Consider the following 23829-nt stretch of genomic DNA (forward strand, 5'->3'; position numbering starts at 1 on the left):
GGCACTAGCCATCAAGGAAGCAGTGTACTTGTACATTTCCTGACCCAGTACATTAGACATGCTTTCCGCATCCATAAGTGCCCTAGTGGGAGGAGCCAGGGAAAGTCTCATGCGCCGTCCTGTCATCACCTCATGTGGGGTTAAATGGTAGTCGGACCGTGGTTTATTGCGCAAAGCGAATAATGCTAATGTAAGACATTGAAGCCAACTTTTGGGGGTCTTTTTTAATTTTGAAAAGGCCTTCTTTGAGCAGCCCGTTGAGGCACTCACACAACCCATTTGCTTGCAGTGATATACACAGGTATTCCCAAAAAGATTGTGATGTGCTGAAACATCTAATTGGCGAAGTGAGGACCGCAGGACCTAACACACGTCTCATTGTGGGAAGATGTCTCTAACCAGGAATTTTTGCCACTCTAAGGGTGTAGGGAAGTAGCTAAGCACCCCCACCTCAATCAATACGCCCATATAGCCTATCTGTTGGACACCAGAATGCAACACATGTACAAAGCTCTTTGAACTACAGATACAAAGGAGAATTCTGGAAGTGAGGTTCCCATTGAGTAACCATACTCGCATATAAGACAGTATGATGGCTGTCCGAGTGATAGTCTGGAAGAAAGCAGGACAAATTGAAGAAACAAAGAGAAATAATGACGTCATACAAATGCAAAGCAGAAACCAGAGGAAGTAGACGATTATATAACTCATGAAGAAAGTATCGAGATGAATGACATCTTGTGATCAAGATGAAGACATGCATGCTACAAAAATAATGAAGATATCAAGCAATTTCACACGTGTAAATATGCAAAGAAACGCAAGCAGATGAGGTATTCTTGGGGCTAGCTTGATAGTAAATAGAGTGCGGCTTGCGCCAATATGTACATATATATATTGGAGTCAGTAGAAGATGGATGTTCCCACTACGTATGATAGCAGTGCTGAGCATAAGAAGGAAGGCCGCTTTTCCCAGTTTCCAAGTATGGCACAGTTAGAAAACAAGTGAATTAACAATGGTAAAAACTCGGAAAGGCGAGGTTGGATAAGCCAAGAAGCCAAGGACCTATCAGACTGGAGTGTGCTGATATTGGATACAAATCCTGTCAAAGAGCAAAGCTTCCTATTCAGAAGGCATGGACGAGAACAAGAAGCCTCCAGAGGTCTATTGGAAAATAGCATTTTTAATAAACTGAAAGCTCAAATTCTCTTTAGTCACATGGGGAGGAGAAGTCGGACGAGCATGATGGTCACACCTATGCACAAGGGCAGAGTGTGCCTTCACTCCCCTGAATTCTTCAGTAGCAAGGAAAATGTCCAAGTACGAGTTCAACACCCTAATTGACAGCAGACCACTGAGGTGATGATGGATCGTCATGCTAATTAGTGGAAAGCTATGGTTAAGACAAGCTTATATGCACCTGGATGCTCAGCCTGCATGCTGCTAACATAGATTGGGAGGATACTGACGGAGGGTAGAAAGTAACCAATGATAGAGGACTGCATGATCAAGGGTCCTATAGTTGTGTAGCCAATTAAACGTTGTAAATTTAGTGACATTCGTAGTGACACATTTTTAGGGAAGGTCTTAGTTGCCCCACCTGATGTTAAGAAGCCTATCTCTTTATTTCATTGCCCAAATGAGTATGGATCGTATACCTAGATGATCCGTTTAGACCCTATCACATAGACCCATACATTTTTAAGTTTTGCCACATAGGATGACGTTAGTGATATGCAGGTTAATGTCAATGATGATAAATATTTACTATAAAAGTGTGATTTTTTTATGTATTGCTTTGAGATCACAATGAGAGATGTCTGCTGATGTACTTTGTACTCCCTGTTTTAGATAATTGATATTATAACAGTTATCCTTTTGTCACCTACATGAGTTGTTTTGATTATTGATGTTTGAATAACATTCTGCATCCCCATCTATCTCCAGGGTATTGCTATCTCATCTTAAAGGGCTGGAAGGTCCAGTTCATGTGGTAGCAGAGATTTGATGGTTAGATGATCCATCAAGATAAGTGAGCTTTTGAGGTCCCGGACACCCCTCCCGATGTCTATAGGAAGCTGAACGGATGGAAAGTTGAAGAGGCCACTGAGGGGGGCATGCAATCTCGAGATTCGAAAGTTGAAAGATCCGAATGGTGAGTACAAAACTGGGCGATGTGGCAAAAGAGTGAATGGGTAGTGGGTGAAGGAAGTGATAAAAGGGAAAACGAGTAACGGAGGGAGGTAGTGTTAAATATTGTGTAAAAATTGACTTGAGGCAAGGCCAAGCAATTTAAGGGAAAATCATGAAGAGGAGCCCCCAATAGAAAGTACGCCTAGTGCCTGTGTTTTAAATAATTTAACAGAAGGAACAGTACCTAAAATCCTATAGAGGAAGCAATAGGAAACGGATCTGTTTAACAACCAATTTAACAAGGGCTGTTCACACTCCATATGGGTTATTTTTAGAGCCAGGATTAATTTTATGAGAGAAGACGAGAAGTATATGTGGCCGGCCGAGTGTGTTTGTCTGTCTGTTTGTTGTATGTGACTGTATACAAAATTATGAAAAGATAAAACGAAGTTGATGAAAAACGCGAGAATTTTGGACTAAGTGCATATTTAGGGAACATGAGTTGAAGATGCTTTTAGCTGATTAAAGTAAAAAACAAAATTATAAAAGGTTTTGAGCTTGCGACGATTGGTGCTCGCTCATATTGTTTGACTGTATTTAAAAGTATTAGCATAATTTGCAAAGAGTAAATGGTGAGTTTTGACGGTCAAAGAGTGACGTCTCAAAATGAGGGAAATTACTCCACTTATATACTTTTGCAAGCAATTGCCAAAACACGCTCCCAAACTTAGACAGTATAGTGTAGAATGTGTTAAAGGAACCGCGGACTAGATGTTCATGCCATGGCCACAAGGGGGATCGCTATCAAAGTCAGTCCTGCAGCATATGACAACATATTTGCATGCTGCATATACGGGGAAAAAGTTAGACAAGCAACTAGTGAGCTTAGAGCTCTAGAAGATGTAGCAGGAAGAGAGTGGAGACCCCCCTACTGTAGTTTGGATACTTGATGTATGCACAGAGGGGGGTGAAGAGCCTTCCACTCCACCCTCCGCACCTGAAGTAGACAGTGATAGTAAGAAAGATGAGGGGCTATACCCATTAAGGGAGCTCAAGGCAGCAACATGGTAAAGTAACCTGGCATACGAGTCACCTGCTCAAAGCAGTGACGAAGGCCCAGAGAAAACTACTCAGAGAAATGTATTCTCTAAGGTCCAGAGGAACAAGGAGAGATGCGATAAGGAGAAAAGTGATCGACCAAGTACATCTCTAGATATTGGATGAGAAATAAAGAGATGGAAACGAGAAAAAGATAAGGCTGCTGAGTTAGCGCTTATACAGCAGGAATGGATGGGTGGTCAGATTTTTCTCAAACTCGATGGTAAGAGCATTGAGGACGTAAGGCAAAGGGAAGAACAAGATGATCAGGGCAAAAATGGTAAAGAAAGATTAAAAGACGATAGAACAAAAAGAAATGATAGACAGAGACGGGAAGAGTTGTACCAAGAGGAGCAATTGAGAAAACAGGAAAGAGTAGAGGAACAGAGAAAATATGATAACAGGCAGAGGGCAATCGAAGAGAAAGATTAGAAAGGAAAAGAAGGGATAAAAAAATACAAAGACGAAGAGATGAAGAAATACGAAAGGCAAATGAGAGAAGGAAAGAAACAGATAGAGTAAAGGAAGAAGCAAGGAAGCAAAAGGAATTTAATGGAACGAAAGAGAAGGTAGAGAGAAAGCAATCTTGATCACATGGAAAAGGAATTTATGGATCCTAATCCAGTACTGCCATGGGAGGACATAGAAGAGTTCTTCCCAGAACATTAGCCAATAGCAGGTCCATCCAGAGCAAATCTGGAGGATGATTTTGACTCTAGAAGTATTGGAGAGGCAATCAATAAAGTTTATCATGACAAGAAGTCCCAGAAAACACTGCAGGGGAAGGGTGAAAATGATCGAACTTGAGAGTACACAGCTGTACGATAAGGAAGGAGTTTCATGTAGTTTTGAACCAAAGGACCTGTCTTTAGATAGACTGACTCTGAACAAAGATGATGAAGAGAGAGGTCACATAAGTTGGGGACAAGAGATGTCTGATGCCAGATGAAGATAGATAATCCGCTTATGGGGAAGAAGGCAATATATGTGTACCTAAAGGGTGTTTGTCAGATTTAGACCTCCCTATATCTCTGGCATCAGATTCCGTGATGTGGCTAAACCGACCTAATGAGAGATCCCATGGTCAGATGGGGAACTTGACACCATATGTGAGCAGGCTGAGATCACTCCCGGGCAGAAGGTGGTGTGGAACTATAGTTCCGGCTATGGATAGGCAAATGATGAGTGGTGAATGCAAGGTTGGTATTTCACAGTTTCCTTTGTTGGATAATCGAGAAACAAGACCACAATATATACCGTGGCCGCAAATGGACACGGATAATTTAAGGTGTAAACTCCTGAGTTTAACTTCAGGTTCTGAGAAGTGGATACATGAGCTAGAGAAAATGACAGGAGGAATAAATTAGCTATAGGGGTCATTAAGGGTCTCCTGATCGCTATTCATGGGGAAAGAGCCGATGATGTCTGTTCCAGAGCAGGATATTCCAGTGTTACCATGGTTAACACTGCTCATGATGGAGCATAATTCAGTAATTACACAGCAGCAGTTTGGAAAGCTCTTACAGTGCTATATCAGGACACATCAGATATGGGAGCTATAATGATGAAAAAGCTGCAAAATGGGGAAAATCCACTTGTTTACATTCAGATTTGCCAAGAGAAATTGGCTTTGGAGACACGTGAGGCTTGGGGGAAATCTAGACCTGTGTTCTATCATATCTTATGCCAAGGGCTGCCCGACCGAGTACAAAAGCAGCACAAGAAGTTAGTGAGCATGGAAGCCAAGCCATGGTCAAAGATTCAGCTGGTCATTGCACATTATTGCAGGCTTTTTATAGAAAACAAGGTAAAGAAAGATGATACTAGGAAAGCCGATGAGGCAAAACTAGTGCAGAAAAAACTTTCCAAGTACACCATTGAAGGGGCAATGCTGACGAGATGGAGACGTATCTGGTTTTCAACAATCAGCAAACATGCCACAAGGGAATAATCAAAGATAGTTTGACCAACGTAATAAAGGATTTATACCACAGGGAAGGGGAGGTTTTGGAGGAAGAGGCTTCCATAATAATCAGGGAAACTTCCAGAATATTCAGAGTGGGTTTCAGAACATGCAGAATGATAACAAAGGCATGCAGGGAGGACAAATTAGAAGACCTCCTGTATCTTGGACATGTGGAATGACAGGGTATAGTGCACATATGTGTGGAAGTCAAGGATTTGTGCAGAATAAACCATTTTCAAGAGTAGGGATGTTCAACCCACCTGCATATTTGCAGCAGACTGGAGATGGGTTTGCTCAAAATCAGACACAAGTGCTGGGAGTACAGCAACATTTTCAAACACAGCAGCCGCCAATAAATCGGTCGCAAGGGCTGTCGCGGCAGTCACCTTTGCAAATACCGCAAAGTACAAGCACAGGGGAGCTAATGACTCCTAGAATAGGAGGTGTCACTGTTGATGGAGGGAATCCTTTCACAGGTATGGGAATTAGGCTGTACCCGCAATAGGACAGCTCATTGGAGACTTGAAATGTTCAATAATGTCTATACTATAACGCCTAATCCTCAAGATGATCCGAGGGTTGACGTTAATATAGGAGGCAAATCATTTTCATTTTTAGTAGACACAGGTGCAACACGCACATTTATACGAGAGGGGAAATGTTTGATGTCTGAGAATGCCATTAATACTCAAGGTTTCACAGGAGCTACAAGTAGAGTTCCTTTTACTGATGCATTACGAGTCTCTATAGGAGAGTGTGACATGTCTGTAGCATTATTATATTTATGGCAGATGCCTGTCAATATATTGGGTTGAGACTTTTACTGATGAAGGCATGGTGTGTTTGACATCGGGACTGTATCATTTAAACGTGAGCAGGTTTTTTATGGCATTTGCAGGAAAGGAAGCCATACGAGGATTGCCATTAGAACCAGACGTGTTTTACTATGGGGTACGTATTCTGTTGAAATGGCTACCAGGCTTAGTGGGTAGAACTATGAGAATACCTGATGAATTTCTATTCAGACAAAAGATAGATATGGTTGAAGAGAAAGGACAAAAATTACAAGCAGCCATAGTGCAAGGAGATATGGCTTTTCTTGATGGGAATGACCATGAAGGCAGACGATGGAGCGCAGTGATTGCCATTGGAGAGGCTTTTATGCTGACTGACATCACTGATGAGGATGTGTTTGGATATTATCAATCTGATGATCTAGCGATTTTTGAGATAAGCATTACTTATTGGGTAAGAGCCATTAAAAGAGAGGTTCATCAGAAAATGATGTTAGCAATAAAACGCCCAGACTATTACGAGGAAGATATGGCGAAGATAGCTTTTGCCTTATGGACAAAAGGCCCCTATGATGTAGGCCTGTTGAAGGAGGGAGGGGAAGTAAAGATTACATTTAAACCAGGTGCCATTTTACCTCCAGCATGACAGTATCCCATGTCTCGAGAGGCAGATGAAGGTATTTTTAAAACGATATCTGCCATGATGGAACAAGGTATTTTAGTAATGTCAGATTCACTGTGTAATACTGCTATCTATCCGATCAAGAAAGGAAAAGGGGGTTTGTGGCATTTAATTAAAGATTTAAGACTGATTAACCAGATTGTAGAGTCTGAGTCTCCTCTAGTTTCTAATCCGGCGACAATTTTATGTAACATACCTGTTCAGGCACGATATTTCACTGTGATTGATTTGAATAATGTGTTTTTCTCAATCCCATTGCACAAAGACTCGCAAGATCTGACATCATTTATGTTTAGACAAACCCATCTGAATAGTACTCGCCTGCCCCAGGGTTACTGTGAGTCTACGTCAATTTTCAAAAGAGTCCTACAGATGGATATGAGCAATATTTGATTTAGGAAGTATTGTATTACAGTACATGGATGTCATATTAGTCTATAGCACCACAGAGGAGAAGTGCAGACACGATTCAGTCCAGTTGATGATTATAGTTGCAGACAAAGGACATAAAGTGGATAAGGAGAATTTACAGTACTGTCAGGAGGAAGTACTGTACATAGGACTGTAAATCTCGCATGAAGGAAAGAAGTTTACTCCTGAGAGGGCTGAGGCTATATTAAAGACAGTAAAGAAAGTCAGAGTAAAACACATGCAGAGATTGTTAGGACTATGTAATTATGTGAGACCATGGGTCTTTAAGTACAGTTCATACATAAGGCCCTTGTTGCAAGCTCTGAAAAAAGCACAGGTAAATCAGAAAATTTGTTTTTGGAACGAAGCAATGGAAGAAGGGTTTGATGCACTGATGAAATCAATTTCTACAGCTCCAGTTCTAGGGATTGCTAATTATGAAGATTCATTCTTCCGGTTTTTGCACACAAATGGCACTGTTATGACAGCTGTACTGATGCATAGAACTACATTGGGATATACGCCCCTTGCGTATTACAGTGGGATTCTAGACCCAGTAATGAGGGGTTACTTCCTGTGCAAATAATCTTTTGCAGCTGCCGCCTTTGCCATTGAGAAGGCTGCCAGCACAGGGATGGGATGTTCTATGATGTTATTTGTTGAACATGCATTATTTGACATTCTGGAAAAACCTAAAGGTATGTTTACATCTCAAAGAGCTTCTGCCTATGAGGTGGTTATATTGAATCCAGCGATCAAAATAGTTTGATGCAGAACAGTGAATCCTGCAATGCTTGTAGCTGAACCACTGGTAGAGGGTGAGCAGGCGCATGATTAGCTGGGAAGATTCTCTTTATTGATGGTTCCTCTAGAATCGATGAAAATAATGGACAGAGATATACATGTGGCACTGTCATAAAGTACACAGCCAATGGAGAGTTAGAAGTAGTGGCAAGTGCACGACTACCATCTAAGTTTTTGCCACAAGCAGCAGAATTAGTAGCGCTGATTGTCGCGTTTGAGAATCATGTAGATGAAGAAGTAACAGTTTAAAGTGACGTCAACAGTGCATTCAGGATTGGCACGTTGGAAAAGGAGGGCTACCTCCGAGCGGACGACACTCCGGTGCAGCAAGCAGACTTTTTAGGACAGACTGATTAGAGCACTACAACTCCCACTAACCATTGCAGTTGTAAAATGTGCAGCTCACACTAAAAGGGAAGATGTTATTTCACATGGGAATCAAAAAGCAGATGAGGAAGCCAATGCATTGCATATACAGAAGTGATCATGTCTTTTGATACGCCTGATGTGAATGAAAGCATGGTGGTGATGATGAGTGTGTCAAATTGTTATAATAATCTGTCTAGAACTCAATTGGGGGAACTACAAGGGGAAACGCCCCAAGAGGACACATTGGTAAACCCCTGATGCCTGTAGCCTTATTAAGGGTGGCGTTGGAACAGCGACACTACCCTGCACACAAAACTATAGAGAGCCTCGCCGCAACAATAGCTGAGGATTGCTTTGTTCCAAATAAAGTAGAACATGTTGCATTTTATGTATCAAATTGTATTATGTCAAAAGTTCACTGCTGGGCACACATTGCGCACAATTTGAGGAGTGATTCCAAGATCTAATGATCCCTTTCAGCATTTACACATCGACTATGTCGACATGCTTCAAGTCTGTAATGGATATATGATAGTGGTAGTATGTCCATTTTCAAGGTGGATCGAAGACGCCACCTGTGCAGCCACATTTCTAGTACGAAAAGGTTTTGTTAGGCTCACCTGGTTTCCACAGGGGCGTTGATCGGACCCGGACAGCTGCGGTCTCCACCAACATGATGGGTAGTGAAGAGATGACAGTCTGGACTGGCCGCCTAATCTTGTCTGCTGGACTCGTAGAAGTATTCTCCTGCAAGTGGAGAAAGGGATTTAGCCACCCGTGGACTTTAGTGATGGCCCCCCAACAGTTCTCGTTCTCCCCACTAATCACCTCCGATATTCCCTTTTGGTAACCACACCTTATGTTTTTAAATGATGAGCTCTCCATCCTGCATGGCATGCAGGGGCACGTAGATACCAGTTACTTCACTGGGTTGAAGGTACTGGAAGAGTTCCGGAGGAATATTGACTCCAGTGTCTATAAAGTCCAAAGAGTTCAATATGTCCGATGTTCACTCTTGTTCCGTTCCCTCGTTAGGTTGCAGCTGGGTCCAAAAGAATATTGCCTGGAGGCAGCTGATGGCGTTCAGGTAAGAGTCTGTATTACCAAACACTGTCCGGTAAAAGTTGCATGAGTTTAACTTGCTGTTTTCTCTCCCTTTATAGGTGCGCATAGGAAGATGCAGCGAATTAAAGAATAATACCTCCGGTGGTAAAGCAGGTAAGCCTATGGTGGCAAAGAGATTGTCCTTGTTGGTTTTCTCGGCTCACCTTGTTATTCCTTTTGTTTTCCCCCCAGGTGCTGGGTTTCGATGAAGAAAATGATGGAGGCAGCGCCGAGTCGAAAGATGCGGTGGACTGGTGAGTATAATGTGGCGCTGCTGCTGGCAAAGCGACGCGTGCTGAAATAATGTCCTTTCCAGCCTCGGAGATGTGCTGGGTCCGGATTCAGGTAAGGAATCAAATAATGTCTGTGATCTAACCTCTTCTCCTTTCTTTGCCTTTTGTCTAGGAGCTCTGGATTTGAGGCGGGCGTGGCAGAAGACTGGATGCTGACTTGCAGACACGGTGAGCGTCACGCTGCTGGATACAGAATAACGCGAAGCATGGGCTGCTGTTCGGGCGTGGTTTAAATAGCCTGCAAAGTAGTCCCAGGTAAGAAGTTCCCCAGAACCACACCCGAGTGAAAAATAGTCCCTGAAATAAAATAGTCCCATTCAGGCCTCACGTTGGCTTGGACTCATTTGCAGCATGGTCTGCATAAGGTAAGTAAAGTCTATGAGCCTGGCGCCTATGGAGCCAGGACTGAATCCGAACAGCCCCCAGCTGGGGCTGTTGGGGTTTTAATGAGTATCTGGATGCCTGCTCCCATGGCTGATGGACTCGATCCGGATGCCCGGGGGTAGGCATCATGACAGTTTTCCTAGATGGGAAATGTGTGAAGTTTTGAGATTAGATAATGGCCCTCATTTTGTTAATGAAGTCTTTGAACAAATAAGCTTGTTGCTTAGTATAAAGCATAAGTTTTCATCTGCATATCACCCGCAAGAAAATTATCTGTGAGGGACTCAACGGCCTGCTTAAGAACAGAATAACTAAATTAAAGTTGACTCTGAAAAAAGGATGGTTGCATTGTCTACCACTGGCATTATATGCATTGAGAAACCAACCAGGGTCAAACCACCATCTTACCCCTCACGTGATAGTGACAGGGAGGTTGATGAGGACACCGTCACACCTTCATCGAGAACTAGAAGTGATGCCTCGCCAACTGCAGAACAGTTAGGAAAGGAGTTACGTGATTATCTTACATGTATGACCTCAAGCATCTCTGTCATTTCAGATCAGCTCAAGCAAAAGGTATGTAGGGCAATGCAAAACACACAACGAGATGCTACAGCAACAGGAGAAGATCAATTGTGTCTTCCTAAACTGTTTCCTGGAGATGCGGTCCTAATTCTGAATTTCACTTGGAAGTGGCATGAAACACGTTTCAACTTACCTTTCATTGTGGAAGATGTCACGCCGTCTGCAGTCAAAGTGCAGGGCAGACAATCTTGGATTTTCCATGGTAATGTGAAGATCTACACTGGAGAGCCCGCTTCACCCTCACCGCCAACCAGACAGAGCATGTTGGAAGAACCACAGCACGTGCAGACTAGATCTAGGACAAGGAAAAAGGACACATAAACTGCTGCCAAATAAAAATAAAGAGTTTATTGGATTGTGGCTTATTTAGGGACACTCTTTTTAGACATTAAGAGAGTAAAGGGAAAAATAATTGGTCTTGAGCCACAGAAACGTGTTGACATTGGACCAAGGCACACTTAAGCCTTGATTGAGAAAAAGGATATGCCACAATCTGAGTTTCTTTTTCACCATTGGGAAGAGGGAAGACGTCCCATATTGCTACCTTGCTGAAAGTCCTTTCTATGGTGCCTATGGTGGTGCCTAACGACAAACCTTTCCAGATCATTTTTGCAATCTTTGTTTTCATTTTACGTGCTTACCCTGCAATGGTGTGGAGAACTACCAATGTTCACTTGCTTGTGCACAATCCAAAAAATGGCCCCATTGTGAGGTTGTTGTTCATAGCTATAATCGAGCAGATCCTTCAACTTCCTGAGTTCAGAGTGAATAATACAAATGCCCCTGTCACCGGATAATGCTCATAGACTGGCCAGTACAGTGTTTCTTTATCTAATAGAGGAATGCCTGTATCTTGTTGGAAGACAACTCAATGTCAGAAAATTCCTGAGCGATCCGAGAAATGATGCATCCCTCAATGAAATATTGAAAGATATCATCAATGAAGTGAATGGATATTCTGAGAGAACCTTGAGAACATTGCCCTGTCCTACTGGGATGTTCCGTGAATTAGAAATAGATTATGCTGACATGGGTCAGCATTGCAATGGATCCAGGTATCTCATAGTAGTGATTTGCCCTTTCGCAAGGTAGGTGGAAGCAGGGCCTTGTACATATCTGGATGCCAAATGTGCTGCTAGATTCTTGGTATGTCAGGTTTTCCCTCGGTGGGGAATATTGGCACACATTGTTTGAATGCACTGTTTCAGCATGTTACAGCACTACTTGTCATTAAGCACCGAATGTGATCAATTTACCACCCTCAGGCCAACAGTGTTGTGGAGAGGATCAACGGGCTTCTCAAAAACAAATTGTCCAAACTTTGTACAACATTGAAAAATAACTGAGTGCACTGCTTGGCCCTGGCCCTCTTCAGTCTGCAGACACAGTCCAGCAAAGTCCATCATTTGTCACCTCACCAGGTGTTAACTGGTCCACGTATGCACACCCCCATATCTCCTGTAAGAATAGCTTCAGATGCACATAGGGCAGTAGCAGTGTCAGGAACGAGTTTAAAGATTATTTAACCACACTAACCCGGGCACTTAAATGTGTCTCCCAACAATTGCACCTATCAGTTGAGACAGCAGACACACCGGACATAGCAACCACAATGGAGACAGATCCTGAGTGTATGACCACACAACCATTGCTGCGTTGTGACTTTGTGTACATTCGAATTTTGTGTGTAGGTGGACAATCCATCTGTTCCATGGGCCCTACAAGGTGATGATTTGCACTGCCCTCACTGTGAAGGAAATGGGATTGTGATATTTGGTCAATCTCTCCGATGTCCATAGGGCATCTCCAGACAGTACGTTGGCAGTTCATTTATCTTAAAGGAGTAGTAGTAATTTCGGCACCCTTTCTACCTCACTGGACTGTGTAGGTACAGTACGTCTGTGGCATCACACTCCTCAGAAGGGCCAATGCTCAGCTGTTAGCTCTACATTGTTCTTCCATCAGAAGCTCTCGCTATCTCTCTCTCCCTCACTCTCTTTCTCTTTCTTTCACTCCAATTGTAAAGGTACATCTTGCGCATCTCTCGTTTTTTGTTCTGTGTACTGTGCTTCCATTTTAGGAGAGAAGAAGATGAACATCACCAATGTAAATAACTGTTAAGTAGGGATCCTAAGTGTAAATACATACATGATAATACACAGGACTATGCCTATTATTGTGGCACGACTGTTATCACAGGTTTTTGTATGATATTGATGGTATTCTTGGGGCTCTATTGGGGAGAGTACGTTATCGGGGGAGGGCCTATGAAGGGGAAATGGGGCTGTACACTTAAACCGGATAGTACATATACATGTTAACAAATTAGTGGATTTACATATATTAGTAGTAACAAGAGTGCTAACAATAATAATGGAAGTGCATATAGAAATGGCAATAGTCTTAATATAAATATTGGTGATGATTATAGCAGGAACAACATGACAGTAAGCGTGCATGCACAATTGGCAATGAGGGTAATAGTAAAGATGTTGGTTTCAGCAATTCAAAGACTATTTTATAAATCAAAGCAATATGATGAGATTTTCTATAGCAATGTTAAGGTCAGCATAGGAGAATGAAAAGGATAGTACGGAAGCAGTATGATACATATGAAGGGCTGTGTTTGAATGTCATTGAGGATATACAGCATCACAAGTTTACCAACACATAATAATCGCAATTATATAGTGCTACGAACCCTCAGGTATCTGAGTGCTGCTTGTTATTATCCATGGTGTGTGGTGCTCATTTATCAACCTCGGAATGATGAAAGGCTGAGTTTGGCCCTGATAGGTTTCGACTCTGCGTCAGTAGGCTCTGGACAGATGTCGAAGCGAGCGCTCTTCTCGCTGTGCTATCAGACCAGCTAGACCGGACTTGGTATACTGTCATGAGTGCCATGGGAAGAAACGTTGTGAATGGAAGCTGTTATGTTTGTTCACTCATCTTACACATGCCAGGGGCTCCCAAGATGTTAGTACCACAAGCAGTCCAAATTATAGATGCACTAATGCCTCGTTCATCTTGCGTTATGCAGAATAAAAATGAACATTCTAGGCACACAATGTGCAACTGCAAATGATGGGTCCAGATCTTGTAAAGTGGAATAACGATCCAAAAAACATTAAGTATGTGGAGCTACCCTACCTGATGGTGAAAGGGCATAAACATGTCAATAACACATGGCAGGACATTACAATACCTTGCTTGGTAGAAGGACTGGCAACATATGGCAAGGAAATGATAGCACGGGTGGACAATGTCTGTCCACAAATATGGATAGAACATATCACAAAGCTAACATGGATTGCAACAATAGAAATATCAGTGCAAGTGCACAACGAAGAAGAATATAAACTTTGTTTCTGCAGAAAGGGTACAGTCTTTGTTGCCTCAAAGGAACGTTGCAATAAGACTCTCCTGATTCCAGACATGAAGAAAGGAATGGCAGCTGTCATGGATTACTACTGGGTCTGTGGCCAACAAGCTCACTTGCACCTCCCACCATCATAGAGAGGCTATTGTTCATTAGCCATGCTGCACTCAGCATTACTAGTAATCCCAGAAGAACACTTGAAAGCGGGAGCACTGCCTGTCGAGGAGCCCACTGGTCCTCCCATATTCGAAACAAAAGAAAAGAACCCGTTGCCCACACAACAGCACTGCATCCTGCCAGTGAAAGGACAGTTTAAACAACTAAAGGAGAAGAAAAGATCGAATGACTTATCCAAAGATTCCTCTGCATTGCTTGGTGAAATACCAGAGGAGTACTGACTTTTCAGCTCAGCAGAATCCTTTTTTGCATCTCTACTGTTGCCGGGAGTTCAGGCCGTAGTAAACGCCAAATGGCTGCAGATAGTGTGCAGGGAGCTGGTTCAGCTCGCGAATGACACAGCGAACGGGTTCAATGTGATCAAGGTTGAGTTGAATGCATTAAGACTTATGAGGAAGCAAAACCGCTACATGCTGGACACGTTAACAGCAATGGAAGGTGGGGTCTGCAAAAAGTTTGCCGATTCATTTTCCACATTTGAGCCTCCAGAAGATGCATAGAATGCATCTTTAATACACATCATTGCATCCTGTGTGTTTGCATTAAGAAGGAGGGAGGAGTACAGGAGAGTGACTGGTTCACCCTGGCATTCAACTGGGCCCCCTCTAGGCTCTGAGGGATCATGAAGATATTGATGTCCATTGTCATGTTCATCCTGGTTATCTTCTGCATCTTTCAACGGGGGCTATGATGTTGTGCCAATGCGGCACCCAACACAAAGAATGATGGTATATATTGGGCTTTCAAAAGCACCTCACAAGACAAAAGATAGTGAAGTACAGACTAATATCCCACAGAGTGGCCCTAAGTATGAAATGCTCCCCATCCCATATGGAGATGAAGTTCACCATCTATACCACACTATTATTACTCCACCCCCTGATCTAGAGAAGAGTTTTGGGTGGATCTGGAAATGGGGGATGCATCTCTATGGCTTGTTCACCTCAGGAATACACACATAAGGGGGAGAATTTGCATTCAGTAAGCAGGACTTGGGTGCCTAAAAAGTGAATACAGCCTGTTAGGCAGAATTATATGCAGTACCCTTTGGGAACACCACACACACAATTAAGACTGCAAGTGACAGTACAAATTCACCTTTGGTACAATCCTGTACTACACAGTAAAGTGGTAGCGAGGGGTGAGCAGCCAGACTTATCTCAAGAGCAAGTGCAGGTACTAGTCTGTTGCAGTCTCACATCCAGTAAAAATCGAGATACCTCAGGCTCTGGATGGGTTTATTTGCCATTTCTTTTTGTAAAAGTCTTTGTTGTGTTTTTTCTCTGCGCGCCAAACCAGGTTTGGTTCCTTTGTTCTCCGTCTTTTCCCAGGCTTCTGCACAGAACCCCTTCTTAGGCGCCTGAAAGTCTGGGTAGGCAGGAAGTGAGGGAGATGTTTTAGGACCCCTGCCATGGGTTCCCTTGGTAACCCAAGTCACACTCCTGTTTGATTGGCTAGGTGATTGTCCCGCCAGGATCTTAAATCTTATAGATATCTCTATAAATCTTATAGAGTGGGAGAGATTACCACATGTAAAAAGTAGAAATGTCTACTGTTCTTCGTACAAGGTACAAAAACTGGATCAGAGGTTATAAACTTTGACCCTAGGACTGCCAATTGGCAGCGTTTGCACAATGTACTCCAAACACATGACTCTAGGACATTTTGGTGGATGTCTAAGAAGTTTAATTACCTCCCCAATACAAATTATATCTAAGTGGGTGGAACTTATTATATATTTATATGGAAAATATGTTTCTTACACCAAGACAATGATGGCCCTCTTAGAGCCCCCTCCTGAAAATATAAAACAGTTATCAGCGATGACATTTATAGTATTATAATGAGGCTTACGTCCTCGAGAAATCCAGGGTCTGATGGCCTCTCAAATCTTGTCTTTAAAAGAGATCAGCTTCTTTGGTCTGGGATCCTTTGCCAGCTTTTTAAAAATGGTTATCTCTGATGGCATCATGCCTGGGTCCTGGAGAGAATCAATACTTAATCAAATACATAAAAAGGGAGCTACGGATGATCCCATTAATTATAGGTTGCTTGCTATGACTGATGCTGCCAGTAACATTTTCAGTAACCTATTGTTAAACGAAATACGGGATTGGATTACTGCTGACAAATTCATTTCTAAACTGCAGACAGGATTATGTGACAGTATGGGTACTACTCATAACATCTGGTCAGTACAGTATCTTACGCATAAAGTTACAGCTGGCCTCAGCCAAGCCGTTCTCTTAAGCATTCATGGCTCACTTTTCATGGCACGTTTGATTTTATTGATCGCATCATATTGTGGCAAAAGCTCACTTCCTGGGATATGTCTCCCTGTCTAATCAATATTATACCACAATTTTATTCAAACACTTTGGTAGTCATAAGACGTAATCAGGAGGGGCTTCTATCTGATAGTATTAAGATGACCCAAGGCCTTAAACATGGGAGCATACTGGTCGCCACATTTTATTTATTGGGTATTTATAATGCGCCTATGCACAAAGTGCTTCGAGGCGGAACAAGACAGCAGGGTGGGGGAAACAGGAAGGACAAAACAAAAACGATCCTACTAGGCCTTGTGACATTCGGAATGTGCAATTGCAGTGGGCAAAGTGCATGGGAGAGGGGATGGGAGAAGTATGGGTCTTGACCGAAGTGGCGTGATAAAAAAGCAAGTGCCAGAGGAGGTCCGGTGGACAGAGCCAGGGGAAGCAGAGAGTGCAAGGGAAGGAATGTCCACAAGCTAGGTGCGAGCAGGGGGCTGCTGGAAAGGATAAAAGGTGCCGGTCCAGCCAGGTAAGTGTGGGGGGAAGCGCACAGAAGGGCAAGTGTTGGTTGAGGGGGGGGTGTGTCCGTGGAGACCAAGTGCATGGGTAGACTGGAACAGTGGGGCCTCGTGCCCTGAAAACTATGAAGGGACTAGGCAGCCAGTCAAGAAGCAGACAGGTACATTAACAGTGGAGGGGGAGAGGGACGGAAGAAGAGAAAAGGAAGGTCTTGAGAAGCTTCAGGAAATTAAGGAGATGCGGCTCAAGTCTGAGAGGGGCAGGCCATTCCAGAGGGAGGCACCAGCGGAAGAGAGAGATCTACCCCCCAAATCTCTGCTTGGAAACGTGTCTGATCTGCAGAGAGATAGAGCTATACAACTGAAGGGCTCTATCAGGGAGGTTGTTAGGGAGGGAGAGTTGGATGTAGAGGGGACCCAGGCCCCAGAAAGCCTTGTGGATGATTTAGAGGGTCTTGAACGTTATCCCCATAGCAACCGGGAGCCAGTGGAGAGATTTTACGGCTGGAGAGATGCAGTCCTGGTAATTAAGGCTAAAGGTACATCTTGCAAACCTATTCTGGACTAGATGACTGGGGAAAAGGGAGGAGTTAGGCAGATTAGGGAAGAGGCTGTTGCAGTAGTCCATCGTGGAGAAGACCAGAGCTCTAAAGACATTGAGTTTCTGGGGGAAGGTGAGGAAAGGGAGAATGCCTCTGAGGTGGTGTAGCTGAAAGTGGGCCTTCTCAACAAGGACTGTGATATGAGGAGAGAAGGAGGGAGAGGAGTTGAAGATGACACCAAGGTTCTTTGCCTCACAGGAGGGTGAAGGGAGAGGGCCCATGGAGGGTGGCCAGAGTGTGGGAGGGAAAGAGTAATCTGGGTCCCATTAGAAGAATTTCTGTATTAATGGAATTCAGGCAAAGATTGTTAGCAGAGCACCATGCCTGAATAGACAGGAAGTCGGGAATGAGAGAGGAAGAGGAGGAGGTGGATGAGGAAAGCTAGAAGGAGAGCTGTGTGTCATCCGCAAAACACTGGAAGTTAGGGGGAAGGTGGAAATTAAGTGGGCTAGAGGAGCCAGGTAGATGTTGAACAACCAAGAAAAGAGGATAGAGCCCTGGAGAGTGAGATGATGGAGAGAAAAGGGCCCAGTTGAACATGGGAAGGTTGGTCCAAGAGGAATGAGGTCAACCAGTGCAGAGCCAGATCCGTGATGCCAAGGGTATCACTGAGCCGATTTATCATGGTAGCATGATTGACCGTATCAAAGGCAGGGGAAAGGATGAGAAGAATGAGAACGGAAGACGAGCTGGAATCAGAATTAGAGAGCATGGGCCTCATTACGACCCGGCGGTGGACCATGGTGCTATAAGCACCATGGTCCATGCCGGTGTCCGCGATGGCGGAATGGGGAATTACCACCCCATTCCGAGGTTGGTGGGGCGGTAATTCCCCATGCCACCATGGCCCTTCCCCATTCCCATTTTTGCCCCATAGGGCTCAATGGGAATGGGGAAGGCGTCAATAACGGTACCGCAAATTATAACATTTATATCTAGAGAACTATACATATTGACTGTCTGTGACAGTACCTAGAGTGTGCCGGGGACGCGAGGGGCCCACATCTTGTGGTTACCCTCCCTCTTCCAGGGTCGCAATGATGCCCCATGTCTTCATGGTTGATCAGAAAAGCAGTTTCCGTGCCTCTGGCAGCTCTGAATCCTGACTGGTGATCATGGAGACAACCAACAGATTCAGCGTGGTGGATAAGCTGAGAGATGGCCAGCTTCTCCAAGAGATTGTGCAGGATTATTGGTGTAATGGAGATAGGATGGTAGTCTGCTGGACAGGAAGTTCAGCAGAAGGCTTTTTGAGGAGAGGGTGCACAAGGGAGTGCACGAGGAGTGAGGGGAAGGATCCATTGGCAAAGGAATGATTGCAGAAATCTGCCATGGCTGGATCAAGGGAGACAATTTTGTCCATGATAGTTCTGGAGGAACAGGGCAGTATCTGTTTGAATGAGACCATAGAGAAAAAATGCCTAGAAACCTCTTCAGGTGTTATGGGAGACAAAAAGCAGAATAGGATGGTAAGGAAGAGGGGTGCCAAGGTATGCCTAAGAGCAGGTGAGGGAGAAGGGTGAGGTGTAGAGGAGAGTGAGGACAAGATGTCCTGAGTTTTAGAGATGAAGTGAGTGGCTACGGCAGTGCAGAGTGCCAGGAAAGTCAGAGGAGAAGTGGCGACTGCAGTAGGGTTGATCAGTTTCTTGCACATTGTGAAAAGTTCAGCCATATTGTTAATGGGCACAGAGATGCAGGCTTGGATATAGGCCATCTTCATCGAGCAGATGGAGAGTCTATATTTCCTTTGGTGCAGACAGCAGGCCAGTTTGTTGAAGGATGTGCCTGAGGCGTGCCGCTTCTGCTTAGCCACTCTGCACTTGTCTTTCAGAGACCCCAGGTCGGAGTCATACTAGGAATTGCACTTGGAAGAAGGTTTCATGCAGATCCTTATGACAGGGGAAATTTGTCCAGCATTTTGGAGATGGAGAGTTGAAGGTTAGTAAGGACTGTGTCAGAATGATTCAGTGGTAGGAGTGGCAGGGGGAGTCAAGGTGGTGGCAAAAGTGGCAACTGACACTTGCTTCATAGGTTTAATGATGGAGAATGAGGCTGGCAGTGCGAGAAGGGGCATAGATGGGGGATACAGGAGGTCCAGGTGAGATGAAAGGAGACCATGATCAGATCAGAAGAGAGGAGTAATGAGAGGGTTGGAGATGGAGATGTCTGAAGACATGAACGCATACAATGTGTGCCTGCCTGAGTGCATCAGATTGGAGGGAAGAATGGAGAGGGAAAGAGAGTCACAGAGGTTGCGGAAGAGCCCAGAGGCTGCATCAGGGGAGTCAAGGTGATCATTGAAGTCTCTGAGGAGGAGGAGCTTGGAGGAGGTGGCTAGGAGTGAAGAGGTGAGCACAGCCCATTCAGAAAGGAAATGGGAGACCTGACCAGGGGGCCTATAGATGTTGGGCAGAGTCAGAGAGATGCCAAGAGTGACACCAAGGCTTCACACAAGGCATTGCACAACTCATATGTTGCTGATATGATGCAATGCCTGGATACTGCCATAATTATGTTCTTAAAATTGATAGGCTTTATATTCCATGTTTATGTTATGCAGATGATAACATCCTGCTAGATCAAACCCTGAAAGGTTTACAGAGATCCTTGATGGCTTTGGAAAAATATTCTAAATAACATACATTAAAAATATATATGTAAAAAAACTAAAAAATGAGGATTATTGGGAACGGTGTGTACACAAATGTGTTTGGTCCCTTTACAGGACCGCTATTGAAGTTGTTCAAGAATATATGTATCTGGAAATACTTTTGATGCCTATAGCTGTTTCTGCTGTGTTACTCCCAAAGCCTTGTGTCGTCTTTCTATGATTAGAAACTTTATTCAGAACCATCGGGGTTACTCGTTGGAGGGCTGTTTACATATATATCAGACATCTGTCATACCGGGCATTGTTTATGGACTTGAAACATATAGCCATGACCAGCTTAAATGCCTCAAAGTACTGGAAGGAAAGATATGGCGTAATGAATGCGCTTTGATTGCCTCAATGCATTTTTTTTGAAATAATTAGAATGGAATTAGGTTTACTGTCATTAACTACAGTGGAACTGTACTGTATTACAACATTCTTATAGAGTCTGGAAATTCCTTGCTTTACTTCTTTACTGAATTTTGTCAAAAGCACCCAAACTCTAACAAGACAATGGAGGTCATTACGACCCAGGCGGTAAGGGTTAACGCCGTCGTTAACCCTTAACGCCTGATTCCAATTTTAACGGCTGCTTTTTGCAGGCGTTAAAATCCATGGCGCTAAACCGCCTTGGTGCTAATTACGGCACTGTAATTTACGGTGCCGTAATTACCGCCTTCCCCACTCCCATTATGCCCTATGGGGCAAAAACGGGAATGGGGAAGGGTAAATGGGAAATGGGGATTTACCGCCCCACTCACCTTGGAATGGGGCGGTAAATCCGCCATCCACCATGGTGTAAACGCAGTTTACACCTTGGTGGTAAAGTTGGTGTACTTACCGCCTGGGTCGTAATGACCTCCAATGTATTAATTGATACACTCATGCCTGGAATTTCAAAATCTTACTGGTTTTATTATTGATTCTACGGTGACTATATCTGATTTTAAGAAATTGTTTCCGAAGCAGACACGTACATGGGATCGTATCAACAACTTGGAATTTGTTACCACAAAAACATACATTAACTCAATTTTGAGTGCTCTAAACAACGGATATATTGCATTACTCAAGCTTTGTTACTGAGGTTGATAATATAACTGCAGATCCATTTTGTGGACAGGTTTACTCGGCAGATTCAAGGGTATTGTTGCATGCTTTCTTTAGCGTTTGAAAGCAAGTATGTATATTTATTAAGCTTAGACGTCCACTGGTACAAATGTAATTATCATCAAATTGCCACTTCTTTTACATTGCAGTTGTTATTTTATAATATTGTATTATTTTATATTTGAAAACGCATGCACTTCATACTTGTGATGACACAATTGTGTCAGTTTATAGCAAAATAACATATTTGTATTGCATGTGTGAACGTTAAATGTAATCAACTACACTCAAATAATTAATCACTTTAGCGACATTGATTTTCACTACAACCTTGTCTGCATTTCAGGTCAAGATACAGTTTCATAATTGTACTGGGGGGTTCTCAATTTGCCAGCAGCAGCAGCAGCCTGAGGAATGAATTGTGAAGAAGAAGATCAAAGGAATGAGCCGATTGAATGCCCTTGCAGCTTTGGGTGGGAATAATGGACAAACGTTAGATGGCCCTTTGGGCACCCCAGATGACTGACATGACCTATCTCTAGGGCACAGCTCCCCAAAACGAATACAAATATTGGGGAGCTGCACATCATTGGGACTGTCAGCAAGCTCACGAGAGACACACTGATACAACTCAAACAAATGATACAACTGATGAGTGGAGTGATGTCTTCTGGGTGCGTGTTGCAAAGGGACATTGCCTGTGTAGAGGTGCAAGATTACCTGAATTCTGAACTCGTAGGTATCCGCAAAGATGTGAGGCACAACATCTGACCAATAATCCTGGGAAATTATTCAGGAACACTGGAAGACATGCGCACCTGGACAGAGGATGGACCTATGGACTTCCAGAGTGCACCTTCACAGCAAAGTGGCCAGTGAAAGGTGTATGTGCCCCAACCAGATAACTCGTGCATAACCTGTTGGCTGGATGTAATTGGGACTGGGTAACACATCAAGATCTGTGAGATTTGTGAACACTGTGGAATAAAAACCAAGACCCGAGTCAATAAAGTATTTAAACAAAATGCTGATGTGGGGCACACCATGCAATGAAAAATGTACCCCTCCACCCCCATCATGACATCACCCCATTTCATCACTCCATTGTTTATTATCGTCTTTATGTCCTAGCAGACTTTGGATAGGGTGCACTTTTGTCACCTCTTGGCTGGAGGCAATGCTTATTTATTGTGAACTGGAATGCGCATGTGCAACTAAACCAATTACTGCAACCTTTCAGGATGCTTGATGGAACAAGAACAAGGCCACTGGACTGCAGCCAAGGATGAGACCTGATGCAGATGCTAGTGGCCATGTTTTCCCAGAAGTGGAACATCATGGGGTGTCTCCCGGCATGAACACTGACAGGCTAAGTTTTGGGACAATGGGTGGTATTATTTTAGGTGGGAGGTGGGAATAGCATGCAGGAAGGCATGTTCAGTGTTTCTCAAAACTTTGGGGGTTACGTGCCCTAGAGAATATAAAAAAATGACAGAGCTGGAGGGCAGCTTTGGATCGGGTTAATGGCTAGGATGCTGTCCGTGTGCTCAATAAATAAATAAAACAAATATAAAATAAACCCGAGCAGGGGGATTTTTCAGATTCCACATTCCATATTAATCTAATGGCATAGGAAGTGTGGCATGAGAAATTGTATTTTTTTCCCAAAAATGTTCTGAAAGAATATTGGGGAGGGAAGGAAACACTGACGTAAGATGTCTGCAGGAGAATTGAGTTTAGGCAGATATACATTTAACTCCTGGAAGTGTTTGGGCATTTCTGTACATGCAGCCTTAACATAGTGCCTTTTACCCTTATAGCAGGCTTAGCTTTACCTCCTATTGTTCAATGTCCAAGATTAGACATATCGTGTCAGATTTGGGTCCAGCATGGTTAGGCAAAGTAAATAAAACCCATAGCTTTCCTGATAGAACAAGCCATCGGCTCAACTCATATCACACTTGGACAGTGAATAGCCTTGATTGAATAACACACCACATACTGAGGGAATTCTTCTGGCTTCCTCAAAGTTTTGGGGTGGTTTGACCTACATCAGCCAACCCAACAAAAACAAAGGCAATGAGTGGCTAACCCCACCCAAAGTAATCACTACCAGAAAAGCAGACATCAATACCTCAGAAAGAGTTCAGAAAAAGACCACAGACAAAAAATCCAGTACATGTCAAATCCTCTATCCCAGAGAACCAAGAAACATTCAACTGAAGGAGTTGTCTGTGCAAAAGAAATAATAAGAAAAATCCCCCTGCTCGGGTTTATTTTATATTTGTTTTATTTATTTATTGAGCATTTGTTAAGCGCCTATACAATCAGTGGTGCTTACAGTCAAAACAAGGTAAAGTGGGGCGGGAACAAGGGGAGTAAATAACAATGGGAACAGTAAATATCCAATGTTGGTCCTATGAGACTGTGTGACATTTGGGCGTGCAAGTGCAGTGAAGGGAGCTGCAGGAGTAAGGGAGGGGTCGGTTGAGG

This window comes from Ambystoma mexicanum, chromosome 3p, assembly GCF_040938575.1.
Source record: "Ambystoma mexicanum isolate Mex_15411 chromosome 3p, UKY_AmexF1_1, whole genome shotgun sequence".
In the NCBI taxonomy this organism is placed as follows: Eukaryota; Metazoa; Chordata; class Amphibia; order Caudata; family Ambystomatidae; genus Ambystoma; species Ambystoma mexicanum.